This window comes from Saimiri boliviensis, chromosome 6 (assembly GCF_048565385.1).
Source record: "Saimiri boliviensis isolate mSaiBol1 chromosome 6, mSaiBol1.pri, whole genome shotgun sequence".
Taxonomy (NCBI): Eukaryota; Metazoa; Chordata; class Mammalia; order Primates; family Cebidae; genus Saimiri; species Saimiri boliviensis.
In genome coordinates this window covers 25,615,894-25,621,893 of record NC_133454.1, presented here as the reverse complement: position 1 = coordinate 25,621,893, position 6,000 = coordinate 25,615,894, and the positions used below count along the sequence as shown (strand labels likewise).

Below are 6,000 nucleotides of genomic sequence, written 5' to 3'. Positions count from 1 at the left end.
CCCACTAGCCACCTTCCATCCCGGGTGCCTGAAGCCAAGGAGGAAGCCGTATCCCCCACCGGCTCCCCAGCTCGGCCCCTTGGTCCCAGAGAACCGTCCCCCCAACCCTCCCGCCGCAGCCCGGCCGGAAACAATCACCCTTTGAGAGAGACTGCCAAGCTGGGCGCCAGGAGCAGCCAGGATGGAGGCGGGGTGGAATGGGGGTGCAGGCGGTGGCCTAGCTTTAACTCTCGAGAGCCGAGATCCGGGGGTGCTTTCGGCCTCTGCCCGCCACCCCAGCTCCTGCGCCCGAAGCAGGAGTCGCCTCCGCAAGGGAGGGTGCCGGGGGAGGGTGGGGGGCGGTGGGGAGGTGATACCAATCCCTGGGGGGGTCCCCTCGCCGGCCTCCCTCCTCGCGCCCCCGCCTCGGCTGGCGAGGTTGGTACCGACCATTAGCAGCTCGGGTCCCGCCGGCGCTGGCGCGGGCTCGGGGCGGGGGCGGGGCGGGGGCGGAGAGCGGGTGGGGGCGGGGCAGCACCGGCGCATCCGCCGCGGCCGAGGGGACTCTGCGCTGGCCGGGTCGGATCGACTCCGGCCGCGCTCCTCGTTCGTCCCGCTCCCCACCCCCAAACCCCCGCGCGTGCTCCCCGCTGCTCCCTCCCCGCTCCCCGCCCCCCGCCTCCCTGCCCGCGCCCTCCCTCCCGCGCGCTCCCAGCCTTCGGCCGCCGCCTCGCTGAGCCCAGAACGAGCCGGGCAGGGGCGGCGGGGCCGGGCGGGGCTGCGGGCGGGCGGGCGGCGGGCGCGCGGACCCCGCGGCTATGAAGTGGCCCCCGGGGGCCCGCAGCCCGAGAGTTCCCGGGGAGGGAGGCGCGCGCGGCCCAGGGCAGCAGCCTAGGGGCGCCAGGGCCGGGGCGTAGGGGCCGCCGCCCGCGATGGACCGCGCCGGGGACGCTCCGGACTCATCGCCGCAGGTCAGTGCTCCACGCGCCCCCGCGGGCGCCCCGCCACGCTCAGAGCCCCTTTCTGCGTCCCCATCGGTGCCCACGCCACGTCCTCCCGGGCGCGCGCTGGGGCGTGTGTGTGTGTGTGTGTGTGTGTGCGCTGCGCGCGCTAGGGGCAACTGGAAAAGGGGCCGAGAACCGAGCTGAGGCCGGGAGGCGCTGCTGCCTAGGGGCTACGAAACAAAACCCGGCACCACCTGCCCTTCTGGACCGGGATTAGGGGAAGAGCTGGTTCTCAGCAGCTTCTAACAATTGGCCCGGGCTCTCCGCGGTCAGTTCCTGGGCCCCTCAGCAGGTGGTTTCTGGTGGCCGGATAGGGAGTCAGGGGTCAGTCGTCCCCCACCTCCCCACCCCTGCTGCCCACCAGCCCTCTCTGGATCGCTCTGCGGCTTCTGGGCACTGCCAAGTTAACTCTCTTGAGGGGGCCTGAGCTCTGCGGGGCATGCTGAGGGACCCAGGGATGACAAGGGTGGCAAAGGGCCCGTGGGACCTTTGGTGTAGCAAGGAGGAAAGAGGTGCGACCAGTTCACCACCCTCCCATCCGCGCCTGGTCTCAGATCTGAGGTCCCAATCCCTACAAAGTCAGAGCACACAACTTCCAGAAAAAGGAAGCTGAGAGTTGAGGCAGGAAGTAAAGGAAGCCACCGGGTCCGACAGTGCCAGGGAAAGGAGGTGACAGCCCCATACCAAGCAGCTAAGGTCAAGAACCACCCCCACATGCACACACATGGGAGCCTTGGCCCACCTCCCCGTGGCCTTCCTCCGCCAGTCAGGCCTAGCTGCATGGATTCTTGTAGAAGCTGGAACTGAAGGACTCCATAGATTTCTAATGTACAAGACCGTAAAGGGGGCCTTTTACTGACAGTGGCTAGCCCGGCGCATGGGCACCAGTGTTGGTGGGGTGCCCAGTGGGTCCTCGAGCTTGGGCTGTGTAGCATGCACTGTTGAAAATGATGGGGTGCAGACGTCCTGGTGCCTAGCACTGTGCAATGCCTGGATGTGTTCTTGCAGAAATGGGAGGCACACCACTCCCTAAGTTACTAGGGCTGTGGGGCATGTTGTTCTAGGATTTTCTAGGATTTGTCTCCTGTGACGATGTTTCCCCACCTCTGCTTGGTAGCCACTACAGAGATTGAGACATTTCCTCCCAGAGCCTGCTCAGTTGGTAACCATTAGTGACCTTACTGGAGCAAACATCAAGCTTCCCTTTCTTCCGTGGGGTGAATACCCTTTCCTAGGGTCTTCAAACAGACTTCTCACTCTGCCCAGTTCGTGCCTAGCACTGCCAAAGGTTCTGGAGCTTTGTGACATTTTCCCTCTGCCCCTTTTAATGGAAATGGAAATGCTTGCTGAGGTTAACGGAACTGGGAGAATTAATGCAGCTGTGCCCCATTCAGCACTGGAGCTAGGAGCTCGCTGTCCCTGTTTCCGTGACTGACCCCAAGGTGCTTGGGGATCACCACAGGTCCAGGCGCTGGGTTAATATATACGTCCAGGTTTCTGGTTGAGCAGGTACTCACTGTTCCACCAGAAGCAGGGGGGAGGTAAATCCCTGAGCAGATGGGCTCCAGCAACAGGATTAGCACCCGTGGCAGAGACCAAGGAGGTTCACAGGAGGATGCCCAGGGACAAGCCCAGTTTCCTGGCTCAGGCTTCTGGAGAGACCTGGAGGCTGTCATAGTGGTTTCTCGGGAGTGAGGGGACCAAGTCAGATGTACTTTTCCTAGTTGTGGAGCACAGGGTGATGAGGCAGGCTGGGAGCTGGGAGTGAGATGTGGAAGAGGATGTGCTGACTGAAAGGCTGAGCAGACAGGAGCATGGGGGGCTCCATTGTGTCTAGAAGAGAGGGATGATGCTCCTCTCTTCTGACAATGGAGGGGAAGAGAGGAAGGGGTCCAGGAGGAGAAGGAATCAGAGAGAAAGCCTGACACAGGCAGAGAAGAGGCAGTGAGTTAAGAGACAAAGGCATGGAGGCGCACTGGCGGACGGCAGAGGGAGGCACACAGGCGAAAGTCAGGGTGTGCCGAGTGGTGAGTCGGGGCGGGATGGGGCCTCCGCTGTTCCCCCACATTGACCTCAGCAATTGTCCACCCCTGCAGGAGGCCCCTCAGTGAAGCAGTTGGACATTCTATGAGGAAGGTGCTTTTCCATGGCTCTGATGAATGTAAGGGTCTCAGAGAGAAGCCCAAAGGCAGAGGGAGGATGGGCTATGAGGTCAAGTGCACCAAGAGCTTGCAGGGACTTTCAGGGACACACTTTGGCCCCTGATGGTCTCCCAGTGCTGAAGGCTCCTCTCCATCTTCTGGCCCCTGCCGTATCCCTCCTGGTCCTGGAATGCAGGGCAGTGGTGAAGGGTGTGGGGATGGGGAAACCTGGCACTCGGAGTGAAGAAGAGAAGGCATGCACCCCCTCCCCAGGCCTCCAGGCAAAAAGACCTTTGGGGACCCTGCTGAAGACTAGCCTGGAGACATGAAAGCAGTGCACTGGGGACAGGCCCTCAGCCAGGCTGTATGAGGTCCAGTCTCAGTTCCATCTGTGGCTAGCCGAGTAGACTTTGGAAAAAGAGCTCTCTAAGCCCCAGCTTACTGAGGATCTATAAATCGGGAAACTGTCATCTCACCAGTTTTTAGAAGAAATACTAGATGTGTTTTAATTTAATCTATGTATTTTATACACTCTCACCCCCTTTCTTCCGGGACCAGGATGGCTCTAGAATTTGGAGTAGCAGTATCAGGCCAACCCTGGAGCCAATCCCACTGGAATCGGCAGTCTGTCCCGCCTCCCTCCTCACCCGCTTGGGTCATCATACCTCCAGACTCTGGGGCTGGATCCTTCCTTATCCCGACCCAGAGATCCCAGAGCATGCCTCAGCTCAGAGTTCGTCCTTGCCAAACACAAAATCATGTTTTCATGTCTAATTAGTGTTCAATCAAATCCTTCCAACTTTTCAGCACGGTCATCTAAAAAAAAAATCATGAAACTTAGAAAAATTTCATATCTGTGAGCCCTTCTTATCCATGCTGAAAGGCGTTCAGAGGTCCCCCAAAATTCAGTTCAGCTGCACCAACACTGACCAAGCACGCACTGTGGCTGGAGGCTCGGCACCAGGTGCTGGGAACATGAAACATCAAATAATCCAGAAATCCAAATCTAATGTTTTCTGGTTAGCTTTGGAAGGGTTATGTGGGTTTTTTCTTTTCTTTTCTTTTCTTTTTCTTTTTTTTTTTTTTTTTTTTTTTTTTTTTTTTTTTTTTTTTTGCAGCTACAGCAAATTTACTTTTCTAATGAGGTTTAGCTCCAGCCAATATTAAAATGAGCCTGCACTCCCTGCGCACACACCAGCTGACAGCGGGGCAGAGGTAGCCTCCGTGCCAAGTGCCTGGCAGGGATTAAGGCTTTGCCACTGATAAGCCCAAAAGTGGAGAATATAAGTCTGGATCAAGAGTTGACTGGATTTGAGGACTAACATCGCCCAGGGGGCCGTGGGTTCCATGGCTCAGTCTTCAGAGTCATGGCAGGAACTCTCTCTTCTCATATGTGGGAAATGTGAGCCAGCTATGTGCTCACAGGAAGAACAGCAAGCGGGATGTGGAGTGGAGACACGGAGGCGTGGCGTGGGGAGCGCCAGGGGCCCTGTAGTTGGAGGCCTGGCTCTGCCTGTCCTCTGGCTGGCTCTGTGGGCCCGGGTTCTCTCCTTCGCCTCTGCCCATCTTGCTTCCTCTGTCTAGGGCAGGTGAGCGATCTGGCCTCTGAGGCCATGAGTCTGTCTTCGGATTCTGGGCTACTCATTCGACTGTCTCCAGAAACTATTAGAGGCCGACATGGGGCATCGGGGGCTGCTTCCCTCCCCACCCTGAGCAACTCCTCAGTCACGCCAGCCACATTGCAAGTACGAAACAGCCACATGTGGCTGGAGGCTGCCGTCTTGGGTGGCACAGATACAGAACGTTCCCGACAGCACGGAAAGTTCTAGTGGACAGAGTGTTGTGGACCCGAGCCTGCACGGGTGGTTTGGCAGGGTGGCCAAGTGCAGGGCCATACTCGCTGCACTCAGATCCCAGTTCTGCCGCTTGATAGCTGTGTGGCCTCGAGTCGTTGCTTAACCTCTCTGGGCTTCAGACTTCCCGATTTTAAAATGAGGGTAATAATAGGATGTTTCTGAGGAGGAAATGAGTCATTACAGTTAATCGTGCTAATCACTCAGAGCAGGCAATAGCAAGGGCTTTTTTATTTTTTATTTGAAAATAGGAAGCCATTTTTATTATTCACGTATTTAACAATTCACTTAAATGCTTATTGAAGAGCTCGCTCTGCCAGGCCACCCACCCCCCATTAACACAAGGCCTTGCTACCTATCTGAGCCTTCCTGAGCCTCTACCTCCTCCCCTGGGATGGGATGATTCCTGCACCACGCACCCCTGGGAGCGAGAATGAGGTGAGGAAAGTATCCTCTCTTCATGTGGACGAAGCCAGATAGAGGGGCTGATGCTTTTTTGGAGGTGGGTGCAACTGAAATTCTGTTTTAACACTAAAAAGCATCTGCTAAGCCCCCACACTATCAAAATAAGGGCAGCAAAGGAGGTGTGGTTACCTGGCACAAGCCAGCACCGTACAGAGCAGGGATGGAGGAAGGGATGTGAGGGCTCCCTGCCTGGGCTCACCCCCTCCCTGGTCTGGAGGGCAAGATATCCCAGAGGCCTCCCTGGGCTCAGCGGAGGGAAGCAGTGGGAGTGTGGCCTGCAGGCCTTAGAGACCAGAAGACTGTGCTGTTCAGAGCCTGGGGTGCCGGTCCCAGCTGTATCTGCAACCCACTGTGCCACAGTGATGGGGGGAGGCCTCAGTTTCCTCATCTAAGACAGGAGAGGGTGCGTGAGCATTTCCTTACCTGGGAAAATCTCTTTCATAGAGCCAGAGGCCAGATGGAGGGAACCTGCCTGCCAAGAGACCAGGGGCAGAAGGAGAGGGCTGGGCTGAAGGGCAGGAGCTGGACATAGGTAGCCAGGCTGGCACTGGACACCCC

At 58.0% G+C, this 6,000-nt stretch overlaps 1 protein-coding gene across 3 annotated transcripts in view; it reads left to right on the top strand.

Moving 5' to 3' along the window:
- Positions 1–505: 505 nt before the first annotated feature.
- B3GAT1 (beta-1,3-glucuronyltransferase 1) overlaps positions 506–6,000 on the top strand; it is a 31,691-nt gene continuing 26,196 nt past the window's right edge. The window contains exon 1 of one of the 3 annotated variants that reach the window (XM_010330788.3): positions 506–950. The gene's annotated coding sequence lies outside the window, so the exon portion shown is untranslated. The remainder of the gene's footprint in view (positions 951–6,000) is intronic. The other 2 variants (XM_039462237.2, XM_039462236.2) reach the window with 2 other exon arrangements.